The following is a 13895-nucleotide window of genomic DNA, read 5'->3' on the forward strand; positions in this document are numbered from 1 at the left end:
TCCCAAGTTTGATTGGTCTTTGCTAAATTAGCCAGTGTGTTAGTAGGAGTTCTAGAAATGGCCCCAGCATCTTGGACTTGGAAAGAGAAACATTAGCTAAGATGTTCTGATGAAGGGTCATCGACCTGAAACGTTAACTCTGCTTCTCTCCACAGATGCTGCCTGACCCGTTGAGATTGCCAGCATTTTCTGGTTTTATTTGTTTGAGCTAGGATATCAGTTGGGGATAAAACAAGGATTGGCTATGATGTTCCCTACAGTTAAATGGCCCATGAACACTCATTGTTTACACTCACACACGATAAATGGTCACTTGAGTGATTTACCAGAAGGTATTGAGTGCCTGTGGATTCATCCTACCCTGGCAGGAACCACTGTCTACGGAGGGGATGGGGAGGATTTTAAATAAAAAAATAATTAATGGGATGTGGACATCACTGGCAAGACCAGCATTTATTGCTGATCCCTAATTGAGAAGGTGGTGGTAAGCCATCTTCTTGCATACAACTGAGTGGCTTGTTAGGCCTTTTCAGAGTGCAGTTAAGAATCAGTTATATTGCAATGGGTTTGGAGTCACATATAGGTCTAGACCAGGTAAGGACAACAAATTTCCTTCCTGGAAGGACATTAGGAACAAGATGGTTTTTTTTACAACAATTCTGTAGTTTCATGGTCCCATTACTAATGCTAGCTTTTTATTACAGATTTTATATTTAAATTCCCAAGTTGCCATGGTGGGATTTGAGCTCATGTCTCAGGCTCATTACCAGTCCAGCAGCTTAACCATTATGCTACTGTATCCCCTATTGCAAAGAAGAAAAAAAGACAGTGTTTTCATAAATAGAGTTTTAAATCTTTCAATAATACACAATTTTTATTGAGAAAGATCAAGTAGTCCAGTCAGTTCAGATCTTGGAATGTGGAGCGGGGTGTTGGATATTTTGCAGAGGCTACAAATGTGTCACTTTTGACTGCAATAAATGGGAAGTGAAAACAGTCTTTAAAAGTGTGGGAAATAGTTTGGCACTTGCAGTATGCAAAACCTGTTCCCTTTATGTGAAAAGGGCAACAGCTGTAAAGATAAATTAATTGATCCTATGCTCCCAATGGGGTGTCATGCTCAAAGGCAATGCTGTAGCTCTTTCTCTGATTCACTCTCCCTTTGAGTGTGGCTCCTCCTGAGGATTACAGAATAGGTGAATTTATCCTATAAGGTAGGGAGCTAGTTTAGAGGCATCAGGAGAGAACATTAAATCAGGAAATGGGGTCAGGTGGCACCAAACTTTGGATTTAGAAACTTGTAAATTGCGCAATGAATATAAGACTTTAAGGTTCCAGCGTTTTGAGAGCCTTTATCGTTTTTTGTTTGCAGATTTTATGTAGCATTTTCAAAAGTTTCTCTCAATCCTTTAGAGAAATGTCCATAGAAAACAATTGCTCTGTTGTGTTTTGACAAACTAGCACCTAAACATAGGTGTAAAAGCAAGATACTGGACTGGCAGGGGAGCATTGAAACCCAGTGTTCTGGGTGCCCTCTTCATGCTGATCTCTTTTGCTGTGATTAGCTCATCAACTTCCTGTTACATAAAATATACGTTCCTTGCCAGCTGAAAATGGCTGTCAGCTCTTAATAACTCAAAGGTTTCTGTCTTAAATATTTTCCTGTGGACGGAAAAAAACTAAACACAGTCTAAAAACATGATGAGAACATTGCAAATGTGATGGTACATGGCTAAATATAAGTAAATACAGTTGTACCTCTCTAGTCCATCATGCTTGGGACCTGACCCGTGCCGGACCAGATAATTTTCTGAACCACAGGAGGTCATGCCGACCCTAGCGTTGTCAGCACTACCCTAGACTTACCCGGTACCGCTGACAATGCTGCTGACAACAACCCGGCCGCGTTCTGCGCATGCGCTGTGCAGAAGCCTATTGCTCAGCATTTCTCAAGCTCAGCTTCGGCGCCTCAGTCAGCTGCCATGCTCCTCGCTCTCTCTCCATGCCGATCTGACCAAGGAGGGAACACCGGGAGGCAGCGGGGAGAAGAGGAGCAGCCAACCACAGGACACAGCGTGGGTCGTGACCCCCGCGCCAGGTATGATGCCAGACCAGGGTTGCTGGACCAAAGAGTTCCGGACTAGAGAGGTACAACCTGTACTATCCACTTCATAACTAATTATTGTTGAATTATATATAAAACATGCCATCCTTCTTGATTAGTTACAGTTTATTGCCCAAAGCTAGAGTGCTCGTATCCACAGAGTGAGGACTTGCTCTGATTGGGACTATGGAGAGTTTTCTCTCTGCAGAACCAATTTTAAGCTGTGTTTATTGAGACCCCTGCATTCATTATCTGTTCGATTATGAAAGTACACTTATAATACAGCATCCTATGTAATCCTTCTCGTTCATTGAATGTAATTACATAATTAACTGTTGGTTTTATTAAATGTAAATATAAATGGTACAACATGATAAAAGTTATATTGCTATGTTCGGTGCCAAGTATTGTGCCTTGACCAATCTCCGCACCCATTGCACACTGGGCATCCTCCCAGTCACATTCTCCAAGCCTATTGTCCAGATGCAGCACTTTTGCATACATTTGAGCTAATGTTACTCAAATTTGAGTTGGATTCATTTACGAATGTAAGTGCAGTATAGGAGAATTATTTAGGAGATTGAGAGAAGTTCTGAAATGCTATAAAAATATTGACTTATTTAAATAATATTCAACACTAACATGAAGTTAGCGAACAATGTTAGCTTGGCTCAGTTGGTAAAACTCTCACCTCCAAGTTAGAGGACTGTGGGTTGAAGTCCCACTGTGAACTGAAACATGTAATCGAGGCTGATACTTTAGTACAGTACTCTGTTGTTGGATGGGTTGTGCTTCAGATGACTAGATTTGGGGGTCACAAGCAAGCTCTGAAGTGAACTGATTGATCCACAACGAACATGATCCTTTTCCTTAAGCCTTATAGATATCACTGGCCTCATCTAGGAAAAGGATATGAGTGCACTTTCTTATAATCAAACTTTTCTGATAAACCTAAAAATCTGGATTAAGTCAGTTTGGTGGAAAGTTGAATGTTAAAGTAATTCCCATATACAGGGATGGTATTCATTCAAGTGTGAATTAAACACCAAGGGGGAGAAATTCGGTCACGCCTCTGTTGCGGCATTAAACCAGGCGGAGCGGTACTTTTAGCACCTTGAAAAAGTTTGCACCTCCCACCATGAAATTCGTCAGAATTGGTCGAAGAGCTGACAGGGGCGATAAATCAGCCATTGCACACCAGAGCTGGGCGGGGGGAGGGGGCGATAGCGAAAGTTTGGTTGGTACATTTTGTGAGCCCAATGCGCAGAAGCGGAATTTCGAAACAGATCCCAGGAAAAGCCACGGCATAGTAATGCACCCATTCAAGTTTTCAAAATCACTTGTTTTCAATCTGTACTGTTATGTATGTCTGGCGCTGAAAATTCGGAGACTTACGCACCATGTTCTGTGTAAACATTGGAAAAACGTGTGACCTCTAAGGGAATCACTTCCTCATCCCTTTAAGTAGCCACCAGTTAACGACTCTGTAAACCTGTAATGACTGTTTTTCCAGACGTTGTTATTGGTGGGCGCTCAATGAGGCGCACGCACCAAATTTACCGACCACGTTGCAAGTGTATGCGTTGTTCCAGCAATAAGCATGACCAGAGTGATCACCAGCAGCCAGGTGCTAGCAGTTTGCGCCCCCCCCGTAAAAAAATTTCCATCGGGGCGCTAAAAACTGTGCACCCGATCGCTAAGCTCTAACAGTCGCATTAACTCTGGCTGCTAACTGAGGCTACAGACAATCAAAAATCTAGTCCCTAGTACTTCTGGAGGTTGTACAGTGGGGGAAATGGGGAGCTGTTGTTAAAGGAAATAGAAACATAGAAACATAGTGTGGTGTATGTAGCACACAAATCACTGACTCCACACGGTCTGGTGTTGATCTAACTGCTGTGACCTTCGTCCTTTATTGTTCAGCTCCAGAGTGCCTCTCAGGTGTGGTGGTCAGCCTTATATAGCGCCTGTTGCAGGTACTACCAGGTTTCCCACCACAGCGCCCTCTGTGGTGTGGCATAGTGCTTACATTACATTTAAGGTACTGGGACGATACACGCATCATTACATAACACATAGAAACATAGAAAATAGATGCAGGAGTAGGCCATTCAGCCCTTCGAGCCTGCACCACCATTCAATAAGATCATGGCTGATCATTCACCTCAGTACCCCTTTCCTGCTTTCTCTCCATACCCCTTGATCCCTTTAACCGTAAGGGCCATATCTAATTCCTTCTTGAATATATCCAATGAACTGGCATCAACAACTCTCTGCGGTAGGAAATTCCACAGGTTAACAACTCTCTGAGTGAAGAAGTTTCTCCTCATCTCAGTCCTAAATGGCCTACCCCTTATCCTAAGACTGTGTCCCCTGGTTCTGGATTTCCCCATCATCGGGAACATTCTTCCTGCATCTAACCTTTACAGTCCCGTCATAATCTTATAAGTTTCTATGAGATCCTCTCTCTTCCTTCTAAACTCCAGTGTATAAAGGCCCAGTTGATCCAATCTCTCCTCATGTGTCAGTCCAGCCATCCCTGGAATCAGTCTGGTGAACCTTCTCTGCACTCCCTCAATAGCAAGAACGTCCTGACTCAGATTAGGAGACGAAAACTGAACACAATATTCCAGGTGAGGCCTCACCAAGGTCCTGTAGTCCTGCAGTAAGACCTTCCTGCTCCTATAGTCAAATTCCCTAGCTATGAAGGCCAACATGCCATTTGCCTTCTTCACCGCCTGCTGTACCTGCATGCCAACTTTCAATGACTGATGCACCATGACACCCAGGTCTCATTGCACCTCCCCCTTTCCCAATCTGTCGCCATTCAGATAATATTCTGCCTTCATGTTTTTGCCACCAAAGTGGATAAACTCACATTTATCCACATTATACTGCATCTGCCATGCATTTGCCCAATCACCTAACCTACCCAAGTCACCCTGCAGCCTCTTAGCGTCCTCCTCACAGCTCACACTGCCACCCAGCTTTGTGTCATCTGCAATCTTGGAGATATTACACTTAATTCCTTCATCTAAATCATTAATGTATATTGTAAATAGTTGGGTTCCCAGCACTGAGCCCTGTGGCACCCCACTAGTCACTGCCTGCCATTCTGAAAAGGACCCGTTTATCTCTGCTTCCTGTATGCCAAACAGTTCTCTATCCACGTCAGTACATTACCCCCAATACCATGTGCTTTAATTTTGCACACCAATCTCTTGTGTGGGACCTTGTCAAAAGCCTTTGAACATCCAAATACACCACATCCACTGGTTCTCCCTTGTCCACTCTACTAGTTACATCCTCAAGAAATTCTCGAAGATTTGTCAAGCATGATTTCCCTTTCATAAATCCATGCTGTCTTAGAGCGATCCTGTCACTGCTTTCCAAATGTGCTGCTATTTCATCTTTAATAATTGATTCCAACATTTTCCCCACTACTGATGTCAGGCTAACTGGTGTATAATTACCCGTTTTCTCTCTTCCTCCTTTTTTAAAAAGTGGTGTTACATTAGCTACCCTCCAGTCCATAGGAACTGATCCAGAGTCGATAGACTGTTGGAAAATGATCACCAATGCATCCACTATTTCTAGGGCCACTTCCTTAAGTACTCTGGGATGCAGACTATCAGGCCCCGGGGATTTATCGGCCTTCAATCCCATCAATTTCCCAAACACAATTTCCCGCCTAATAAGGATTTCCTTCAGTTCCTCCTTCTCACTAGACCCTCGGTCCCCTAGTATTGCTGGAAGGTTATTTATGTCTTCCTTCGTGAAGACAGAACCAAAGTATTTGTTCAACTGGTCCGCCATTTCTTTGTTCCCCATTATAAATTCACCTGAATCTGACTGCAAGGGACCTACATTTGTCTTCACTAATCTTTTTCTCTTCACATATCTATAGAAGCTTTTGCAGTCAGTTTTTATGTTCCCAGCAAGCTTCCTTTCATGCTATATTTTCCCCCTCCTCATTAAACCCTTTGTCCTCCTCTGTTGAATTATAAAGTTCTCCCAGTCCTCAGGTTTGCTGCTTTTTCTGGCCAATTTATATGCCTCTTCCTTGGATTTAACACTATCCCTAATTTCCCTTGTTAGCCACGGTTGAGCCACCTTCCCCATTTTATTTTTACTCCAGACAGGGATGTACAATTGTTGAAGTTCATCCATGTGATCTTTAAATGTTCGCCATTGCCTATCCACCGTCAACCCTTTAAGTATCACTCACCAGTATATTCTAGCCAATTCACGTCTCCACATGTATTGATCAGAACTACAGCTAAAATGTAATTGAGTTTACGCTTGTTGCAGTATGTACTAAACAATGCTACACACAAAACTTGTGCCCCAATGCAATTTCTCCCAACCAGAGTTAAATTTGTGAGACATTTGCTCTTGTTCCAGTTGTCACTGAATGCACCATTTTGCTCTCCCATGTATTATACAAAAAGTAATTTTACCAAATGCTGTCTTGATAATATGTGCAACTGCCTAGATTTTTGATGCTCTTCAAGAATAAAAGAAACATTTTCTTCTCTGGTTCTTCAGATTCTCAGCTCAGTCTATCTCTCTCTCTCTGTCCCACTTGTCTCATACACTTCTTTCTCCATCTTCCTAGCTATACAAATAAAAAAGGAATGTCTACTCATCAGTGGTAGAATCCTTACCTCTAAATCAGAAGTCCGTAGGTTCAAGCCCCACTTCAGAGACTTGAGTGCATAATCTAGGCTGACTTATCTGTGCAATACTGAGGAAGTGCGACACTATCAAAGGTGCTCTCTTTTGGATGAGTTGCTAAACTGAGGCCTCATCTGCCCTCTTCGGTAAATGTAAAAGATTGGCAGGAGAGTTATCCTGATGTCCTTGTCAACATTTATCCCTCAATCAACACCACTAACAAATTATCTGGTAATTTATCTAATTGCTGTTGTCGGATCTTGCTGTGCACAAACTGGCTGCCATGTTGCATACATTATACCAGTGACTATACTTCAAGAAGCACTTCTTTGGCTGTGAAGTGTTTTGGGATGTCCTAAAGATATGAAAGATACTTATATAAGATTTTATCAAATAAGAAATGCAGAACTAATAATTTTAGAAGCTGAAAATGCTTCTCTGTGTGCATTTTAATATTCATCGGATACACTGATTTAAAGTGATCTTTACAGAGTGGAGCCATCTTGTATGCCAACATGTTGCTGGATCTAAATAAGCTGCTTATTAAAGGCGCTATAAAAGAGAATGCTATTGATTTGTCTTAAAAAATAGGAATACAATGGGAAAAAAAATTGTTAAAAGAATCCTTCTACAAAATGTGAGTTGGAAGTGGAGAGCTGTTAGTGCAACAAATCAGAAGAGAGAGAACTAGAGGAAAACTTTTGGTAGAGAACAAGGAAAAAGGGCGTTGCTGAAAGTTTTGAAGATTGGTTGGTCTCAACACTGGATCCATGGTGACATAATTAGAACATTAAGAGTGCATTTCAGTTCATTCATTGTTATTTTATATCAGAATAGCTGTGGCTTTCAAGCTGTATGATATACATTATCTCCAGCATCATATGTGGGTTGGCATAAAAATCAGGGCTCTGTCTCACATAATGGAGCCAAAATCTTGTGATAATTGACAGTAAGCCAACACATTAACTCCTGTGAAGGACAGACTGATTCATGAGCCAAGGGCCTCTTGCTAAAATAAGTTAACCTTTTCCATTCTCAAGACTATGCCTAAATGTTTGCTTCATAAAGTGTTACTGCTTAAATATTCAAGGTCTAGCCAATGTTGTCTACCAACCAGTATTGCTGAGTTTTCTGCGAAGTTTTTTTCTATTCTGAGTTTCCTGCTCTGCCTAATGACCTTAGAATATATAATCGAGATAATAATTGACTTAGAAAAAATGATTTTGATATCTTCAAAACCCAACATGCTTTACTGCTACGTGGAACTCTTTGGGCAGCCAAGGGCGGCACATAACCACACTGGTGGTGCTGTGAGAAGCAACCATTTGATGAATAAGTAAAAAAGATGGTTTGAATATAGATTAAAATATTTGATCTCTTTACTGAGGTTTCTTTGCATGTAAATATAGAACAGCTTGACTCTGCTGAGGAAAAACTGTGTTAATGTAAAAACAGCTTTATTGAATCTTGCATGCTATCTTGTAATTATAGGGTTATCTGTGCAATTCTTCCCACCAAGGAGGTCTGCCAATTTACAATTATTTGACATGATCTAAAAATGTATCAACTGTCCTAAATGAATCTGAAATACAGGTAGTGCTTATCTAACGTTAGAAATTTATGTAAAGTAACTCATAAAACCTTGAATTCCACATAACTAGCACAAGAATGAAGACTTTGATTACATAATTTCTGACTGATTCCATTAAGATAATTCCAGGTTATCTATACAGTTGTTTTGGAATCTGTGATGGACACTGTACCCAAGATTAGTGTGTCTCGACAGTTTACGTAAGCACTGCTGATATTCATATCATGGATGATATGGTAGGTCACTTCTTAATATCTATCTTAAAGTTAATGGATGCAGAAGCCGAAATAAAAGTGTCAACTTTGCATTATGCTGCTCTTGGAAAAACACACTTTGCAGTTTAACTTCTTTTTCTGCTGTTACACAGCTGGGGTGGAAGTCATAAACAAAGATGAGTTCCAGATTTTCTGGCATTGTAAGCATATGCGTAAAAAAAATTGAAATGATAAAGAAGTTTTTAATAGTACTGTGGTCACATGGGAAAATAAATAGTTACTGTCTATTTTTCCTACAATTTAAAGATCTTATCTATAATTTAATTCAATTGGGCTTTATTTATATTGGTTTTTTGAAACTAATATTGTTTCACAATACTTGTACAATTTGAACCTCCCTTATCTGGAACTCCCTTATCCGGAACCACTCCTCATCCGGAACTATTCTTGTTGGGTGGTGCATGCGCAGAACTCTGACATAAACAAATTGAACAAATTAAAATCCTTCCTTGCTGCCGACTCCCGGAATCGCTGGCCTAACCCCACAATCCACTGCCCCCCCCCCCACCTCCATGATCTCTTTGCCGCACTCCCAGCCCCAAGCCAGCCAGCCCCGATATCCCATTGCTCAGTACCTGTATATCCACTATAACGTGACAACCCCTTGACCGGAAAAATCCCTTATCTGGAACAGGGCGGGTCCCAAGGGTTCCAGATAAGGGAGGTTCAACCTGTACTGAGCATTAATACCGGTAATAACAGAACATAGTTACCTGCAGAATATTTATCTGGCTTCCAGTTATGTGTTCAGTTAAAAAAAAAGCACGTATCAGCCAAGCATGTGTAGAAATCATTAATTCCATCTAGTAGCTGGAAAAGTCTGCAGACAGATTCTGTTAAAAGGAGAAATTCTGTAATGATGGATTCACTTTACACAGATTTTCCCGGGTACTCAAGGACATTTATGCATTAAATTAGAAATCTGTCTTTGTATGTGCATTTCTTGTGAACGATTCCAACAACTTTTTGCCTCAATTGAATTATTTTCACTAAACTTTAAAACAGGGTGAATAGGTTTACAAATATTTGAGACCCAAGATTGGATGGCCAACAAATAGTAGTCTGTCTGTTTTCAATCAGTTGGTTTATTTTATGTTTTTTTTAAATAAAAACTTCCATAAAATATTAGAAGTAGCATTCTTGTGATTGTGTCATGATGGGTGTGTTTATAAGAGTAGATTTTCTGATCAGTTGGCTGATATGGGCACTGGGGATCAGAAAACTAGGAGAGCAGGCCTCAATCATGCTTTGTGCCCAATTCCCATACCAGAAACACTAAGGAGGAATATTTACCCCTTTTTTTCCATATCCTCATTAAGGCCCAAAGATAAATGCAATAAACATTTAAATGAATACAAAGTACAGCTTTCAGGCCTTTGCTTTGTCTTTGATTTTATGGCTTTGATTTTAAATGGGCACGAAGGAAACTCCTGAGGTTTGTGTTTCAACTTTAATTGTACTTTTCTGTTACTATGTTATCTTTATCAATATTTATGAATATTTGCTTAATATGTAATTTTAGAATTCTTTAGTGCGAGGGAGCATTTTTTGTTTACTCATCATCGTGTATTTGGGACAGATTTCACTGTCCCTCCATGCTCTTATATCCAAGTATGTCCACCAAAGAGTCAAGAATTGTAATTTGCCTGCTCTTTTCCAGTTTGGGGGTTGCACCCTAGTATCATGCAAGCTGAGAAACATTCTTGAAATGTAACATGAAGGAGCACATCTTGCGCCATCTACTTGGAACATGGTACTTTTGGTAATTTTGCCTTGCCAGATTCATTGAAAAGTGCTATCTTTTGCATCTGTTCTCAAGTCCTGCAGGTACATTACACAGCAATAATTATGATGGCTGCCTCTTGCCCGTCATGGTGCACTCCAGTAGTGTTGGGAGGGTGCTCTAGAGCTACAAACAGGGACATTCTTCTTGCACTCATCTCATGCAACAGCATGTTCATCTTGCCAGCTATCAAAGTTGGTTGAGTGCTGTGTCACTTGCCCAGACATCTTTTCTTACCTCATGCTTTCTCATGCTTTTACCTTCCACTTCTTCCTCCCACAGAGCCTTTAGAGACGCTGACAAATATTTGAAAAATATTTTCATCCTTTAAGCAGCTGCATTCCTTTAAATTTCCCCAGCATTCTTTTAAGGACTACAATCTTGCAAGTTTCCAGCTGCAGGTACAAACTAGCTGGAGGTACACATAAATTATAGTCATGAGACAATCTTTAATTGTGATGCAAATTCAGACTCTGCTCCGTTGTCTAAATCCTTGGCTCACAGATGAGACTACACAATTTACTCTATAATGGTAACAAGGTTAATTATAGAATATCTAGATTCTTTAAACTGAAAGTATAGTTTCAAAAACCAATGGAGTACAATGTAGATTCAAAGTGTTTAAAGTGTCAGCCGTGGTTCAGTTGGTAGCACCCTTGCCTCCATGTCAGAAGGTTGTGGGTTCACATCCCACTCCAGAAAGTTGAGCACAAAAATCTAGGATGACACTCTAGTGCAGTACAGAAGGAGTGCTGCACTGTTGGAGATGCCATGTTTCAGATGAGATGTTAAACTGAGGCCCCATCTACTGTGTCAGGTTGATGGAAAAGATCCCATGGCACTATTTTAAAAAAGAGCAGGTGAGTTCTCATCGGTTTCCTGATCGATATGTATTCCTCAATTAACCTCACTAATAAACAGATGATCTGGTCATTATAATATTACTGTTTTTGGGAGCTTGCTGTGCACAAATTGGCTGCTGCATTTCCTACATTACAACAGTGATTACACTGTAAAAAGTATTTCATTGGCTCTAAAGTGCTTTGGGGTGTCCTGAGGTCATGAAAGGTGCTATATAAATGCAAGTCTTTCTCTTTTTTTACAAAATTGAATGGGGACAGTGTGGTTGGGAACATATGGTCTAAAGAGATTGTGGCTAAAACAGATAGCAGAACATTTTCTTGCTGAACTTGAAAAAATGAGTTCTGTGTTTAAGTTAGTCATTCTATTTATGTCAGAAGAGACCTGTTGCCAAAGTTTTGTAAAGTCTTAAAGGATAGTTACAGTTGATTGATTTTGTTAATGCTCAGACTGCTGAAAGTTCCCGGGTCCTCTCAGGTTTCCTGAGTCAATCATTTTCAGCAAACACTAATATTGTAGTGATAAAATTACTTCGATATCAGGAATAGCTTTACTTCTGTAATATTATATTATACCAACCAAAGTAAACACAAAATTTAATTTAAAGCAAACATTAAACAGTTTACTTCCTTTTGCAAACCCTATTTGAAAATCATCTATATTTAACTATATGCATTCCCAAAGTATATAATGGGCACAGTGATGAAGCGACGGTGTTGTAGTGCTTAATCTCAAAGGAACATCAAGGTTGTACTGTAGCAATATCTTCAACCCATGCTCATTACTAGCAAGCTCTTTTGAACCTACAGTAATTTTAGTGAAACCTATTATAATATCTGTGGTGAAGGGAGAGAAGAAGAGAGTTTTGAGTTTGATGTTCTGACAGGATTGGCAGCAGTCAGAGAAAATTTTTCTTAGTGTAGGTTGGACTCTGTAACTGATTCAAGCTGGAAAAGAATAGGTTAATCAAACTGCTGAGGAGAAACGCAGCTCTTATCCACAACTACTTAAGATTTACCACAACCAGTACTACAAAGGAAAGTATTGTCTGAAACAATTCAAGTTAGCGGCAGTCTGTAAGTGGGAGCACTTTTGAAAATATGTGCCTAAAGCTTATTCTGAAAACTTGGTATGTCATTGCCATATGGCTCTGGGAAAGATTTTAAGATTTTTTTTCAAGGATATGCTTGGTGATACAGATTATGTTGATACGCATTACAATTTTGGGGCTTTTACAGAACCATTTTCTTTCTCATTGGTTGCACAGCAGTTCCTGTAAGTGGACTTGTGCCCCATGATTGGGAAGCTGTACCAATTGAATTTGTTGGGTGTGGTAAGTTGAACTTGAGACTGAGTAGTACATCAAAGTTCTGACTGGGGTGGCTGAGTGAAAGGTTGACGGAAAGGACCAAGGTGTTTCAATGTTTGTTGGAGAAAAATTAGATAGTTTTGGTTTTGGTGGCATTTAGCCAGCGGGAGTTTGCTTCATCCAGATCTTAATTTCAGAAAGGCACTTAGAAAAAGTTGCAACAGTTTTGAGGCCGATGGAGGATCCAGGAAGATAGGGTTGATTGCCTTTGGTGCACATATGGAAGCTGAACTGAAGCCAAAACCAGCTTTTAATCATTTACATTTTTCAAAGAGAGACTTGCTGATAAATTTAACAATGTCAAATATAGTAAACTGTGAATAACTACATTATGTAAATAAAGAAAGAACTTGCATTTATATGGTACTTTATTAGGACATCCCAAAGCTCTACACATCCTATGAATTTTAGTCACATAGGAAACCGCATCAGCCAATCTGTGCACAGCAAGGTCCCAGAAACAGCAAATGTGATGAATGACCACGTAATCTGCTTTTAATGGTGTTGGTTGAAGGAAGAATTTTGACCAGGAAGTGTTAGCTAACTATCCTTTTACAAAAAGTGCTTTGGGATCTTTTATGTCCACCAGAGCAGGCAGTAAAGATCTCAGTAGAATGACTCTTCCAAAAGGTGGTAAGTGTGAAGCTCAAAAAAATTAACAAATGCTTTTATCTAGTGATAGTCCACAATACCACAACAATTTGAAGATGCCGGATGAATGGACTGATGGCTGCTGGGAGACCAAGGTACCCCTTACATACTTTGCTATTAACATCAGTCAGGAAACTCCAGACAAGGGTAGAGCTTTTTAAAAATTAATTCCTAGGATGTGGGCATTTTTGGCAAGGCCAGCATTTATTGCCCATCCCCAATTGCCCTTGAGAAGGTGATGGTGAGCCGCCTTCTTGACCTGCTGCATTCCACGTGTTGAAGGTACTCCCATAATGCTGTTGGGAGGAGGGGTGGGCAAAGTTCCAGGATTTTGACCCAGCGACGATGAAGGAACAGTGATATATTTCCAAATCAGGATGGTGTGTAACTTGAAGGGGAACTTGCAGCTGATGGTGTTCCCATGCGCCTGCTGCCCTTGTCCTTCTAGGTGGTACTGGTCGTGCGATTGGGGGGCTGCTGTTGAAGAAGCCTTGGTGAGTTGCTGCAGTGCATCTTGTAGATGGTATACACTGTAGCCATAGTGCTCTGGTGGTGGAAGGATTGAATGTTGAAGGTGGTGGATT

Source organism: Pristiophorus japonicus, chromosome 1 (assembly GCF_044704955.1).
Source record: "Pristiophorus japonicus isolate sPriJap1 chromosome 1, sPriJap1.hap1, whole genome shotgun sequence".
Classification (NCBI taxonomy): Eukaryota; Metazoa; Chordata; class Chondrichthyes; family Pristiophoridae; genus Pristiophorus; species Pristiophorus japonicus.